The 16,616-nt window shown below is 38.7% G+C and overlaps 1 protein-coding gene across 1 annotated transcript in view; it reads right to left on the reverse strand.

Annotated features, from left to right (window-relative positions):
• LOC139690393 (sodium-independent sulfate anion transporter-like) overlaps positions 1-15,050 on the reverse strand; it is a 55,909-nt gene extending 40,859 nt beyond the window's left edge. Inside the window, exon 1 of the mRNA XM_071587826.1 lies at positions 14,975-15,050. The gene's annotated coding sequence lies outside the window, so the exon portion shown is untranslated. The remainder of the gene's footprint in view (positions 1-14,974) is intronic.
• Between the last annotated feature and the right edge of the window lie 1,566 nt (positions 15,051-16,616).

The raw sequence follows: 16,616 nt of genomic DNA on the forward strand, positions 1-16,616 counted from the left end.
GTGTCTCTGTAGTGTTAAATGAAAACAAAACATTATATACGATTATCTGGGGAAGATGATGACGAAATGGAGCGGTCATCTCTATCACTACATATATTTGCATTTTTTTATTGCGCGGTGAATGGGATTCCACTGTAATTTCGTTAGCAACATTTTCAAGTTAAACATTTCTATTATATTAATATCGCCATCAAGCCTCCTCTCTGGATAATATACAATGTAAATTTCAATACTATGTAAATAAACAATTTTGATTTCAAAAAAGCGTAAAAACGACCACTACCTCCACGATTCAAGAATGATAGATTAGGAAGAATGAGAGATAAAAATGCTTTTAAGAAGTTGAGGAATGTTTGAAACAGTGCCTACAATTATGCATTTACTTATCCATGCAATTTAACCTGCAAAAAAAGTACGCATTTTCACACAATAAACATCGCTATCACTGATATTAATTGCCAACTATTGTGGATGAAAATGGCAGATTAACTCTAAATAAATACGAAAAAAGGAACTCCAGGGTTAAGAATTTCCATCCACCGATATACACACACCACTTCGCAAGCCGTCACAAGGGTGTTTTGACAGGGTGTGTTAGGTCACCAGTCATTCTGCTTTTACTCTACTATTTCTGATTATTTATCATGAAACATATCTGCTACATTACTTCGTTATGTTACATGAAATGTCGATTTCAATCAGGCAACCTGAGCGTAAAATTCTTTTGGTCAAGACAAATCCTTGTAGATTTAACGCTAAAATACATCATGCAGGCATAATAAAACTAGAGGTATTCGGTGGTTGAAAGTAGAGTTTAAAGTAGCCTAGCAGGCGTTTAATTAGTGAAAAAAGTTTACTAGAGTTTTTCAGTTTATTAATTTTATTTTGACACTGTAAATTTAAGTTAAATGGTCTTGGTCTCTCTAGTATTCTCCACGCATGCCTACGTTTTGATAGTCATTGCTTGATAGTTGTCTATCTTTCAATATTTTACCATATTTCACGCAGTAATTAATTTCTTCGAAGAAACATTTCTGCGTGTGAATCCATCACGTTCAAATGCAGCCTCATTTTCACTAGTAAGTTTGATCAATCAAATGTGTTTTATTAAATACATTCAGGGAAATTTTTAGACTCCTAAAAGCAGTAGCAGATCCAAGGGTGGGGAATCGGAAGGCCTCCCTTCTGGAGTATTTTTGGCTTTAATAAAATTCAAAATTAACTTCATTTTGATCACCACCTGTTTCACGAGCATAAAAAGATATTTTGTAGGATGCTTTGCAATTCGTTTTAAATTTATTATGCTTTCTCAACTTTCTTTGTAGAGAAAAAATTATCATATTATTATTGTTCATACACATATGAAAATCACCCTAACCCTCAGAAGTTTTTATATCAACTACTGCCAACATGTACTAAAGTATCTTCAATATTCATATAAGTACTTAAATACAGGGTGAATACTTGCAGCATAGGGTATGAAGACGTGTTGTTGGTGTAATTAAATCCCGGAGATTTTACAGTATTGCATAGACCCTCTATGGACATATGTAGTCTACGAGTAATGTCATTTTTAAGAGGAAGTAAGAAATAACATAAATAGCCCTTGGAGCATCTGCTGAATCAACAGGCAAAACTCACGTTAGGTAAAATAAAATGACTCCCCACTCTCAATGACCCCAAGCGCTTTCGTGGGTTGGATTTGAAGCGAAATGAATGACGTATAATTAAGAGTGTTAAGGGCATCGGGAAGAATAAGGATAAAGGCCGATTAAGATATTTTTGACTGCCAACAGTTCCCAGAACCGATTTTGAACTCATTGTTCCGATTTCTAGAAGGAGATCAAGATTGTCAAAAGATACTTGTCGACGTATCGCAGATGCGATATCCCACAGGGCGACAGCAGACACGCAGACAGTACAAGGATCTTTGTTTATCTTTTCCAATGCCTTCGTATGCATTCGTGGACCTCTAGGGACCATTCCCACTGACCTTCCCCTCTCCTCGAGAGGCCGACCGCATCGATCCGGTTATGGTTTCCCCTCTTTTCTTCTAAAAGGAGAAAGGAGCGGAGGAAGAGATGGAATGGGGGCGGTCAAAATTAAGACAAACCTTGGAATGGAGGCACCCGGAAAAGAGAGTCCACAGCAAGACGATGGGGTACGTATAATTGCATTATTAGGAGTCCGTTTTACGTCATCTTACCTAATAAGTATCAAATGATTTTCATTTCCTTTGCTTCCTCATCGTTTTCTGCCTCAGATGCTTCTAGCCTTCGAGATTCGAGAAAAAATGCGCCCAATACGAGAAAAGCAAAATCGCAAAAACAAGATGTTGACAGGTCAAGTTTGTGGTACAGCGTGGTAGAAAGATTGCGAATCAATTCCCGAATGCCACAACATGCAAATATTGGCAGATTCTCTGGCCTCCAAACTGATATTTGGCTTGCCATGAATTATCACTAAGCGAGCCGTGAATAATGTATGCAATGTAATAATAATTTGTCGTGGGGAATAATGGATGATTTCCTCATTATGAAGTGCTAGCTGGCGATTAGTAATCAATATTGGCGCTATATATAGACGTTTATTTACCCAACTTAGAAAATCTCTCAATGTTAACCGCAAAATATTGCTGACCTACTTAGAACGGTGACCTTAGTCCTACTGACATCTCGTAATTTTTATCCTTCAAAGCGAACGGCAGCAGAAATTGCATTAGTTCTCTATAATAGCTGTTGATTGCCAACAAAATATTTCTGTCAAGTTGCTTTTACAAATACAGTAGAACATGTCACGAGGTACTCGCAAAAAAAATAAGGCCACAGTTGGAGTGAAGTAATAATATTCAAACATTATATTCTTTAGCCTCATTAAAGGGCAAAGGGAAACTAAAAATATGTCATCTCAGCACGTGTTAATTGATTAAGGATAACACAAGTTTGATGTACAATTCCAGTGTGTATCAAATTTAAAGCGAAATATCACTATGGAATGCGAATTCCTTTGCTTTCGCCAGTTTTATCCAGTCATTACGGAGTGTACCGGTCACAAAATCGAAAGATCACTCATTCAGTTTTTCCTGCACGAACAGACTTTCTGATCTTGGTTTAATAACTCAAAAGAGTCCGAAACACCGTAAAATCATGAAGCCAACAAATCACGTGCAAACATTTAGGTACAGCTCGTGATACTACTCTCGGGTAGAAAAACCGCTTAGAAACCATTGGTTACCCTCGTCAATTTTTGTTGAGAGTGGGTTAAGTGGTTAGTCTGCCATAGCCTTGGGTGTGATGAATCCCCATTTCACCCAGGATTCGTGGGTTTGGACTCGGGTCAGGATGTTGAGATTTTGTTCAGCTACTGTTCCGCCTTAATACGGAATCTATTTTACAAAATGGTTAGTGGTGATAAGAATGCTTTTTTAAGGGTAGCCACTCCGCAGCCTGATCTCGTTTGGCGTTCCAATTCACACAAGAATATCTAACACGGATTTGTAGAGGAAAAAAAGCGATATTTTTAGTTCAGTTATCATCCCGTTGCCTCCAGAGTGTGACTTCTCTATTGAGCTAAGAAGAGTGACTGGTCTGTCACGCTGAGGTATCAATATTTCTGTCATAGACCGTGGCCGCCAAGCACCCGTATTGGAAGCGTATAAGGAAAACAAGGAGATCTCATCTGGAGGTCATAACGCAGGGTAGACAAGATGAGAGCAGTGCCAAGGTGACGTCATGTGCGTGCGTAGGTGTCAAGGAAAGTGAAAGTAGTCGAGCTCGAGAGGTGGCTGTGCATTATGAATAGATTTTTTTCTAATTAATGGAATGTTTCCTGAGGGGACAATCCCCACAGATATATTACCGACGAGGGCGATGACATTCTAAACGGCATCAATCCATTGAACTTGATTATAGCCCGTAAATCGTATTATCACATTGGATATTAAGTGGATGCATTTAAAAATATATTTTATGTAGCAATTAAGACACTGGGCAAATATCCATTGATTTCCGATTGCGTAACATTAAGCAAGAAATTCCCACGATGATGTATCCTTCTAACTCACCGTATGTCTGAAAAGGCGGAAAATTCTCGCATTGAAGTCACTCACGTGCTCTGCGTTGCAAATTGCGGCATTAAATGAATTCAATTCTCACGTTGAAGTTGTCGACTTCCTGATTGCAAAAAGATTTGAGAGCTTCTATATTTTTAAATGACATATATATATATATATATATATATATATATATATATGTGTGTGTGTGTGTGTTAACTCCACACAAGTCAAATATTAATAGACGATCAATTTCATTTCCGCTCTCTTTCACAGGTTAATTTAATTTGTCTACAGGCACATCATGGAAATAATTGATTGTATTAGAAAGAACTACATGCATCATATACGGTACATCTAAATCCATACACTTCCCCGAGAATCATCGCATGGATCTATGGCAGGGGGTTTAGGTCAATAGTAATTTTACTTTTACTGCAGTATTTCCACAAACACGTGGCACCCTGCGCAACGAGGGGCACGTGAAAGGGAGGCGCCCAGACACCATTCATCCAAACCAACTACTCAAATAACTACAATTAGGCAACGGTATAGGGTATCGTGAACATTTTTACGCGGATAGTAATGATATTCTTATAGTCAATACAGCGACAAATATGGTGAAAAGTGTGAATTACAGATTCAGATGTGATGTGTTGGAACTATTCCCTAATTACAGAGATGAAGACTATTACAAATTTTCCACTTAATAAAGATTTATTAGGCTTCAATGCACTACATCATTTTCTATAAAATGATGTAGTGCATCGAAACAAGTCGGGAATAAATATTTATCAAGTGGAAAATTGTAATAGTCTTCGTCTCTGTTATTATGGAGAAAAGTACTATCTATTCGGCGGAAGTTTGATTAGAATGAAATTAATATTGAAAATACAAACTCAAGATGTAGTTTTACAGTAATAAAATAAATAATCAGGGTATTATGAAGCCTATGCAAATAATTTTATGTATATTCTACTCTACAAATGTTGGCAGGAATTATGGTTATTGACAACAAAAACTTAAATTCTAAAATCCAACATAGGGTTAGCTCCTAGCAATATAGAGTGAATCCTCCTGGAAGACTTACAATTGAAGAAGACTAAATTAAAAATCTATCATTATCTTGAACATTGACGGTGATCAAGGATTACACATGCGAGCAACATGGCTAGATGGAAACTCTGTGAGAAAAAAAATGAGGCTAATGAAATCAGTCCTTGCAAGTTGGGAAAGCCTAGTTCACAGTGAGAAATAATGCTGAATGGCTACCTCGGGGCGAATTCCTCTTTAATCCCTCTAGAAGGAAGGCACTAGCACCTTAGCGTCAGCTCATAAACGTGGCTGCCCACAAAGTTGCGTAGCACAGGTGCTTGTACATAAGCTTCAAACACAGAACACGTGGCTTAAGCAGACAAACCTTTTTCCTTTTTATCCCAGTTTCGTCATCAGGTCACTTTTTCGCTTTACTTTGTATTTCCACGGAGATTTCGAGTAATGTAACTTAATTTTACAAATTTACTCTTCCGCATATGCACCAAAATATCGAAAAAAAATTTTCTTGATAACTAAATGAATTGTCAATATAGCTTTCCACCGCACGATCGTAATGGGGCGTTGATCAAATTAACAGCAAACTTTACGAAAGATCATTCACTCTAATTGATGAGGGACATTTTTTACTAAATCCTTATGAATTAAATCTTGAGTGAAATCGATACGTATAAATTACGCCCCATCATCGTCCTATGACATCATAATTTAGCAAAGTTCTGGGGCATTATGTTGAAAATTGTTTTCATGAAAAATAAACGGAGAAATAACATGGAATTGCAGAGGTAACATTAAACTGGGAAGATGACATTAGTCACAATTCAAATACAGGATTCGGATTCCTGACTCTAAAAACTGTAAAAACTATCAGGGCCACCGCCTGAATAAGGCGTAAGAATTCATTTTCTATTCATTTAAAATTAATTTTAATGTAATCCGAGTTACGAGCGATTTCAAATATGAACATTTAAGGGGAAGCAAATCTATTTTGACATTTATGACAAATTAAAACTGTGGTTTAATGCAGGAAAGCATATTTAACATAAATAAAGGTTCTGGTATACTCTTTTGGAGATATCAGTTTGTGCCATTATTATTTTATAATTGATTTTTGTATAGTTCGGACGCTCATAATTTTTATATTTTTGACAAAAAAACGGTGTATTTTTTATTTTCACCGGAAAATCTGTTTTTCCGTTAAGAATTTGAAGTTGGTAAAATTTTATCAAAGAAGCTAATTGAAAACTGAGGAAAACAGAAAGGTTGGACATCTTGGGGACATTAAGAACTACAATGGAAGACGTACGTCGAGGTAAAAGAGGATAGGAAATAATTTCAGAGACACATCAAAAAAGGAAGTAATGACCGCCGTCACAGAGAGGACATAATACGTAAACAAAGGTATACCAATTGAAAAACTTAAGTGTGGTGCTACGCCGAACCAATCTAATAAGAGCACCTGCCAGTGATGATGAATAATATAAATTGGGAAGATTTCCATCTTACGACTTTTTATATCTTGATTCATTGCCTAACTACTAATACCAACCACCGCAAAGTAAGCAACCACAAAGCGAGCCCAAAGTATCGTGGGGGATTTACCGCAGCGGTCACCATACGGGTGATCGGCGAGAGGGAAGGGGACGGGAAGACCATCTACTCACACGTCACGCGGCAGCACGACTGACCACGTCAACCATGCCTTGCATGGGGCTGAACGTCCGGACTGAGTGAGACATTTCACCCGGGAAACGGCTCTGCGGCAAAGGAAAATACGGTACACTTACTCGAAGAGCGGGGAGGCAAGATTCCGGAGGGTGAGCTGATAAAGCAGGCAGAAGTGGGGTGTGGGGTGAAGGTGAGGGGCAGGGGCGGTTGAGTGCTGGACGGAGTCGGCAAGACAGCGGGCGCGAGAGAGAAGTGAAGAAAAGGAACAATGCCGAGTGGGAGTGATGAAAAAAATCAGACCGCTCCGGTAAGGGCAAATCAACGCAGTGTAGGTCCTTTTTTTGCGCCCACTACGTACTTTCTGAGGCATACGAAAAAGATTGGAGAATTACTCAAGAAAGAGGAAAAAGAAAAAAATACCTATAGGAGAAATCGTCAGAAGTATTCGAATGTTTTTTCAAGCCTAGAGCTTGAGATATGTTACAGTCAGACTAATGTGACAGCTCTTACTAAGGCCTTTTACTCGTAGTCACCCACTGTTATGTAGTTTTTACTATCAATTGACAAACTTATAGTTTAGAAATCTTTATTTTAGGATGCATATGCTGCCTATGACAATAGGTACTAAAGTAATGAATTTAAAGTATTTATTTAACTATTTTCAATATTGATTTTATGAGGATAGATTTTTTCATCTCGATTAAGTTATTATATCCTATACGTAGAGAAAAAGGGCGAGGATGAAAGTAAGGCGTTTCAATAGAACACGCAGGTTAATAAAAATAGAACACTAAGAATAGAACCCTGAATATGAGGCCTACACATATGAGCATGTATACGACCCTTTTTGTGGTGGAATATACTACATGTACATTTTCGAAGGATAAATGCTAATCTCCACCAGAGAAACTTACCACTGTTATTTTAACAAATTTTTAAATTTAATCTACCAAGTTGTGAGAGGGTGGGAGAGATGGAATTAGATGAATTATTTATGGTGTATATGGTGATAGATTTCATGACTGGAGCAATTGATTTTACTAAAGCAAAGTCATAGTATGGATTCATTCTACTCCATTGGTACATATATTTAATTTCACGAGCATGCCAGTTAGAGTAAATATCATTTTATTAGTAATTACGAATAATAATATAAACGAAGGTGAGAATATTTCAGTGCACTCTCTCCTTACAATGATCGGTATGCAATAAAATCTAATATTTACATCATCAAACGCCATGATAATTGTGAATTTTGACTCGATGTGGCCATTAGCTGTTTTCTAGAAGCGAAGTTTTGAAAAGAATTTTATTAATTATATGTATGAATGAATTATGTTTCCGCTCCGCTCCCTATAAATGTTTTAGTTTCTCTAATGTCCACAAAATAATAAAATTAGCGATTAACAACATTGTCTCCAAGTGTGCAAGCATTAATTCGTAAGAATTTTACCATGCCATACTCAGTGTAAGCCTTGTTCGACATTGCGATCGACGTTTATGCTTCTTATCTAGGTAATGATAATTTGAATAAATCCCGTAGAATATACGAACAAAAACAACACGAGTTAAATAAAATTAGGTATTATTTTACAAATTGACAATCAAACAAAAACGAGACATGTCTACGTAAGATATTAATATTTTTTTAATTTATGGAATGCGTGTTTCTTTGAAGGTTTGGATTGAAAATATACATCGATATTCAAAATACCAGAGAATTTTGATATTTGAGGAAATGAACAAATTTATTCAACTTTGTAAACATTCTTGTACACGGACTGTAAAAAAACCAAGTATAATTTCACTACTTCGTTATTTACACGCGTTTTATGAACAGGCAAAATCAGGAGATGACAAGTTCCATGTTACCCAATGACGACAAGAGTAGAGAATCAAAAATCATGTGGGAAAAAATAAAACTGGAAAATATCAACGATACTTAATTACCTACAACAGTTTCCGTGGCAAAATAATTTGAATGAAACTGAATGGAAAGACACATAAAGGAACACCCTGGACCAAAGTTGGACGGGAATAGATAAAATAAAGAAATACGGAAGCATGATGAAATTAAGTATGCAGGGCACCCGACTGGAGATGATGAATTCTATATGTTACAAGGGCAGCTATAATGTCCATATCGAAAGTGGGGCTCAAAGCTGCAACACTAGATTCCGAGGCTTCCACTTCCATCCCAGCAACTTGCTCTTCAATACGTTCGTCTCAAGGACTTGCTCATTACCCTCTAAATGAGCAGAAAAGGAGCTTGAGGAAGCCGTTCACTTTTCTAGTGAATGATATGTTCATTAACGAACAATTTTAAGGAAAACGATAAAGAATAGAGGAAATCTTGTTGAGTAGGAAGGCCATTGGTTCCTTCGGAGAATCTTCTTTTCCTCATCAGGTGCTTAGGATATTCCATAGCCAATGGGTCAAAGTCTAAAGTCAACCGAATGACCTTTGTTTTTACCTCGTCACCATTTGCGCCTGAGAACTGATTTAGGGATAATTAGTTGATTTCCCTTGGAAAACGGGAATTAATTGCGGTTTTCATATTTTGTTGAGCTCTCTTGATTGAAATCATTTCATTATCGGAGTAATGGAGGGAATGAATTTCAGAGGAGGAGAGAGTGAGTAGTGCATATAAAATAAGATCGTTATTCGATGCACAAAACTTGTGAACCTTAGCAAATAAATTGGATACAAAATCTCGGAAAACAATGATTTCGGGTATGTTTGCACAATCAGTAATTAATTTCTTTGTTCTTATATTTTCCAATGATTTCTACACCTTTTAAATATCAAACGGAAAGGACAAGTGACGACATAGGATTCTTAATGCACTGAGAGTTATTCAATGTATAAAATACTTGGCTGCCGCTTCGCATTAGGCCTAACTGCGGGGCAGCACAATTGGAATACGCGCTTCCGCCGAATTATTGAAACTCAAGATTGGAAAACGTAACCATGAAAAAGTAAAGGAAACATATTATGCCTCTTAAATTAAACATCAGTTCGATATTCCGTAACGCTGATTCAAAAATCGAACAAAATAAGCTGTCTGGTTCGTCGGAAACAGCAAGGAAGGGGGGTCACATAAAAACGTCACATCATTACATAGAAATATCCCGAAGTCAGAGCTGTTTGCGTTTAAGTGACTCAACGCTATATCAAACTTATTTCTACTATTCTACATGGTTTCTATTAGCATAAGACGGCAATTGGCAACAACCGAAAAAGCCAGCCATGACTCTTGATCTTACCAAGGTTGAGCTAGCAACTTTGGGAACGCTCTTAAAGGCTGCGGGCTTTTGCGCAGCTGGGACACAAGTTTGGCATAATCTTGGCAGGAAGGAATATTGAGAAATTTGAATCCAGGAATGCGTCGAGATGGCCGGATCTAGAGGCTTCACAAGGGAAAGTTTGGCAAATTAATTTGAGAGAGTCAGGCTTTAGGAAATTGAGTTTTTTTGGACAGTTACCCGTATACTTGTCGGACACGATTACGCAATTAAATTGAATGGTTAGACTATTTATTTATTTGGAATGATGCTGTTTTTTATTGATTACTTCGTTTTGTCTTCTCCTTTTTTCCTCGTACTCTGAATTGTCTTATCTATGTCTAACCCATTTCCTTTGATTGTAAATGAAGTTAATATATATATAATATGTAATAATATAATGATAATATATATACATAATATTAACTTCATTTACAATCAAAGGAAATGGGTAAGGCATAGATAAGAAAATTCAGAGTACGAAGAAAAAGGAGAAGACATATATATATATATATATATATATATATATATATATATATATATATATATATATATATATATATATATAATGTAATACTTAAGCATAAAACATATGCAACATGTGGATACATTTACGTTAATCACTCCAATGAATATCATTTATCGAATGTAATGTTAATCATTGCATTCATTAGAATTCATAAAATTTTGGTTATTGTTAACTCACCAAACTAATGAGTAAAAAATCAAAGATGTATCTAGGTGAACCACAGTTAAGAGAGAAAATGTTCCTATGGTAAGACGGCATCGAACATGTGATGTTAACTGCACAAATGAGGACGAAAAATCGTATTACTGATCACTAGGTCGAGCTATAGTGATAAAACTAGAGACATAGCACAACGAACAGATAGAGTATCCGTTTCTTTCCTTAAGCAACATGATTCGTACTATAATCATAGTACTAAAAGAAGGCACTCGTAGAACTACTATGATAGACTAAAATATAATTTTGTTCCTCTACATTTTCTCGACATACTTCTTTTTCCTTCTTTTGCCCTAAATACTCATTATTGCGGATATAATTAATAACTCAGAGAATTAGATGTAGATGTCTTTGAATATTGAAATAAATGAAGTTGTGGCACAAAGGTTATCGAAATACAAAATAATTTTCATGATTATACAGATAAGACTAGAGGTCTTTTAAAAATTACATGCCATCATGCTAAAAGTACAATGCTGACTTATTGATGCTTTTCAAAAGTTTTCGGCGAGTTTTTTTCACAAGCTCCCACCGTATGGGAAACTAATATTGGATCCTTTGAGTTGAGCTACTTCAGAGGCGTGGGCCCTTTGGATTGGATAGGCCCATGGCTGGTAAGTGGCACTCTTTTAACTCGAACGTCGACGGTAACGGTCATCTCTCTCATGGAAATCGTGCCTAATTTCAAAGTCGCCGCATCTATGACCTACTTTTCTAGTACTTCTATGTCCGTTATTAAGATGAAACAGCAACGTTCGGATTATCATTTGCAGACCAATTTGACGAGCACAGATAAAACTGGCAGGCAGTCAGTTACTCTTGGATTTGGTGCAATTCGAACATTATAAAGCCTTCCCTACCAATTATATCGAAGCCGATGCGAATACGGAAATCGTGTAGCCCTATCCTGGCTGAGTTTTCCCCTCATTACTCAATTAGCTGATCAGAGAATATATATTCAAGTGCACCATGGGAAGATAAACACACGAAATCCGAAGACTTTTGCAAATCTGGACATGTGGCGTTGCAAGGTGGAAAGGTGAGGAAGGGGTGGAGGGCGGGCATTTCGAGGGATTGCGAGGAGTGGGGGGTTGGAGGGAAATGGAGTGGGTGGAGTGTGGCTGAAACCTGTGTCGGGATAAGAAAGCGATCCGCAGGGAGTGGGGTGGAGGAGGCGGGTTAATGCGGGGCCGACGGCCGCTTTCCTTGTTCTCCGCCGGATTGCGTCAGCTGTACGAAATGGACGCGCAATTTACCACTACGCTCATGTAGCGGGAAGTACGACGCCATGCTCAGAATTCGTATTCTCTGTAAATGGGGGGAAAAGTAAGAACACGATTTTTTCGCTCCAAGGTCGATAAGGAAAACGGAGTTCATAAGTCTACATTCCGGAATATCGAGATCCCGATTCCGCAATAAAAAAAAACGCTCGGCGTAGTTTGGTGAGAATCAGCCATGTAAAGCTCACTGGTTTACTTTGATTAGCCGCAGACGCATGATATACATTTTAAGCCGATTTTCGAAGCGAATAAATGTCGGCCTTCATTATAGTTCCCTCCTACTTAATATCAATTAATTTACATCTCATGGATACGTCTTGGAATGTGAGAAGGCTACGTAAAAGCAGAAGTAATTCCGGGCGCCGCCGCTCCGGTGCGTGCCGGTGTTCCAAAAACTTCTTCGCTAAATTAATTGCAAATTTTTTTGAGGCAAATCCCAATTTCAGTCAATTCAGATTCTGGAAAATAATGGCTTAATGGTGAATCTTAGAATCTAGAATCAAAGATAGTTTTCCGTCTTTGCAGCCTTGGTCGAAATGATATTTCACTATGAATACCAGCCACAGTTTCCGTGGTGGTGAATAGATGTGAGCTTTATTTCGTAAATAAACTCCTTAATATTTTGGTTTCAGCTTCTTCCAGTTTCATCCATGGCACACAATACCAAGTTATACCACATTATATTTCCAATCATATCAATTGTTGATTGACATTCAATTTCCATAACACTCAGTCTAAAATAAAATTGCAAGTTGCAAGTGACTAACATGCACTGCCTTCAGGTGTCTTCATAAAAAATTTTTATCTTTCATAGTTAAATAATCAATATGAAATAGATATCACTATAAAGACTTAATGCCAAAGAGTATCTTTTCAAAGTGAGTGTTACACATGATAAGGTAACATCAATATTACGAAGAGGAAGACGATTTCGCTTGGTGTCACCATTTTCAGATTTCAATCACGACAATACCGTACAGCTAACGCATTTAAAGACGAAAGAACCAAGATTTTTTATTTCACGCGGTCTGAAAAACTAATTACATGCCTGTATAATTAGATTTTTGCTTTTAAATGCACTAAGAATGGACATGCCTATGCTGGCCAATTTATTTAGAGAGAGAGAGGCAACGGAAGTAAATGCATTCCGGCGATTTAATGAGAGTGAACGCGAAAGATTATGTTAAATCCATAGGTAACGCATAGATAAGTGGGAAATTTTGCCCTCATCTCCCGACACATGCATACTGAAAGAATTGTGTGGATTGTTATTTGACTTCATTGACCTTGATTGCAGAATACGGGTTCGCTCCCGTCCTAAAATTACAAACGATATGATCCATTTCAATAATTTTAGTGACTAGCCAAATCATCAAAAAGAGTTCTTCCGTTAGTCATTTAAATTAAAATAGTTTAAAAGCGTCTTTGGATGGCATAAAATATTTTGGACATCGAAGCACTTACTCACACGTACACATTGGCAAGCATTACGAACGGAAACAGGGCAATAACGGAGGCAAGAGGCGTCGTCCTTGGCTCCTCAATTAAAACCATTTTACTTCCTGCACGCGGTGCGACAAAATGAAATGACAGAGCACGAGAGTCCTCACGCGGGTGTCGGCGGGGCAGACAAACCGACCGCCCTTGCGAGTGGCCGACTGCCTCCCGCGGCGGTCACCGAGTCAACGTCGGCGTTCCAGATAACGGCGATGGGAAGGGGGACGGAAGAAAGGGGTGGAGAGGAAAGAAAAGGGCAGCGGGCGATATCGCATGCGAAATACAAGCCGCACCACCGCGTCAGCCCGAGCAGAAAAGGAAACGGGGAGAACTTGTAAGATGCTCCGACTGCGCTGTATCTGGTGAGGAGACAGGAGAGGATGGGGACGGAGCATAAGACGGAAGCATAATGCGGCATATACCTCACAATTCGCTGCAGACGGCGAGGTGAAGTCACTTCGGTCGGGGCGGTCAACACATAGCCTGAAGGTCATGGGTTCTAACACCGCCTCGGTCATGGATGCATAATTAATGACATGACAATACGCTTATTCGCCTTGGTGGCGGCGGCGGCAGGGTATCGCCCTACCCTGCTAGTCCAGAGGTCGCGGGTTCGATTCCTTAGTCTCATAGGGATATCCCAAACTTGGGCGTAGGTTTTTTAATTTTTTGTCGCCATATCTCTTTTATATTCCAATTTAACAGGGAAAACGTTGGCTGCGTTTTGAGTTTTTAAATAAATACATTAATGATTGATATATTTATATATTAATATCAACGGATAATAAATTAGTCGTCATTACGACCGACATTATTCTAATTTTTCTCACGGGCTGTCGTTTTATAATACCATTTTCTCTAGGTGTCGGACATTAAAGATAGCACTGTTTCTTTCAATACAGAATGAAAAAGCACATATTATAAAATTTTTAACTGTTGAATTGATGAGAGTCTCAAATCTGACAGGTGATGAAGTGATCTCAGTAACTTTTAACAACCTGACGGAAAGCCAGGTATCTTACTACTAAAATCAAATAACTCTTAGGCCAACAATGAAGTGCGTTGACCATGCTTTGTAATATAGAGTTGTACGAGTTTAACCATAGCTTTGTAAGGGCAGGAAAAAAATTTAATCCACTAAAGAGAGCGACGTTTGAAAACATCTTAGTGGCTAAAGTAGCATTTAAGACGGCACATTTACTTGAAATTTTATGACTCCTACTTTTAAAATAAGTTTTAGTATGGTATAATACTCAAAATAAGAACCAAATGCGTGGAATTTGATGTTTACTGTTTTGTTTCACTGTTTTCGTTCTCGGTGATTCGTGATTTGATTCTCCAAATGCAATCGCGATGCTCCGCCAAGAGAGCCCCGATTTCAAGTTGTCACGCTTACCACTCTTTTATTTGATCCAACGCTGCAGTAGCCGAACCCTCGCTCCTCGTCTCTCCCTCCTCGAGCTTCGGGTGGGGGTGGATGTCGCTCGAGGGGCCGTGGTTTGCTGGGGAGGGCGGCGCCGTCCCGTCTACCGTTCTAGGGCCGAGCACGTCTTGTAGTCCGTCTCCTCTCGAATGCGAGCTTCGAGATTGAGACTAATTTTTTTTCGATACACGTACAAGTCAGCCCGCCTTCGAGAACGAGGTCTGCAGGAGCTCACTCCCCACTCTCAACCACTCCCTGAAGCACGACACACCTCCGGAGGGCAAGAGCACAGCGCCTCAGCGGCCAGCCTCCGATCAGTCGGCCTTTTATATAAAGTCTTCATCGCCCCCTCCGTGCACGCGGCCTCCCCTCGCACCCGTGGGCCCCCAGCCCCCTCCCTCACGACCCTCACCACCCCCACCTTCCCGTCCTCTTTGAGATCACCGATCCCCATCACACCTCCTCCTGTCCCCTTCACCTCCGCACTCCCCTGACTTAGTGTCCCCTAGTCTCCCCTCCCCGATGCTCTCTTTCCATCCCTTCCTCGGCAAAGACGGCACACGGCGGCTGCTCCATTGCCACCCTTCCTTCCAACCGATTTTTCCTTCACGAGGCCGAAGATGAGCCATAGGCTCGCGTGCCACCCTCCACCTCGGAGGCGCCTGGCACGCCAAGAGAGAACTGATTGGACTGGACAGATCGGAGGGGCACTTCCTCATCGGGTGTGCCATCTCCCAATGCCGTGTCTTCATAAATGATTGCATAGCCAAAAGTATTGCAGGGAAAGGCATGGTTACGAAAATCAAAACCCTCAATTGTTCTTGATCTGGCCTTTCTATGAAACTTAGGGTGAAACTCGGTTCCTTACTTGCTCATTTCATTTTAAGTGTCCTCCTCAGAGATCTATTATTTAAACTGTAAATATCACGCATGAATATGATTTTTGAGTGATCACACAGTTTGATGGTGAATTTGGCTATTTACATTACGAATCGTTTATTTTAATTATATAATTAAAACAATTGTGAAGCTTAAATAGTTGATTTCTGAATGAGGTCGGATATAAGGAATGTATAGTTTCTCATTGATTAATTGAACATTTAGGCTCTAGGTCTATCGTAAATAGGATTTTTTTAGCGTGATGTCATGAAAAATCATGTCTTCTTAGAATACGTACAATTCAATACGAATGGAGGACTATACCTAAAGTGTCAATAAGAGAAGATCATAACGCAAGGTTGAAGAATAAAAGATGGCGAGGGATTTGAAGTCATTTGTGAAAAAAAGCATCCGAGAAAGAGGAGGAAACGCCTGAGAGATTCATAAAAGTATTTAAAATGCAATTACCTTGGGCGTACGAAACGTTTCCTTTGCGGTGAAGGAAGGAAATACAAGGCTAAGAATGGATATATGAGAAATAAAATTGAATCAACTTGACAAGTAAGAAAGGAGAATGTTCCAGCGGAGGTGAAAAGTATGTAAAAGGGGAATTACCGAATAAGCATACATTCGTATACATGTTAAAAAATGTGAAAAATAAGTTGGTAATGCGATGGGAGAGGATATGAAATTGAGGTATTAAGCGTCAATAGAGAACGTCTTAGGCAGAAATGAA

This window comes from Hetaerina americana, unplaced genomic scaffold (assembly GCF_022747635.1).
Source record: "Hetaerina americana unplaced genomic scaffold, ioHetAmer1.1.p SCAF_3, whole genome shotgun sequence".
Lineage (NCBI taxonomy): Eukaryota > Metazoa > Arthropoda > Insecta > Odonata > Calopterygidae > Hetaerina > Hetaerina americana.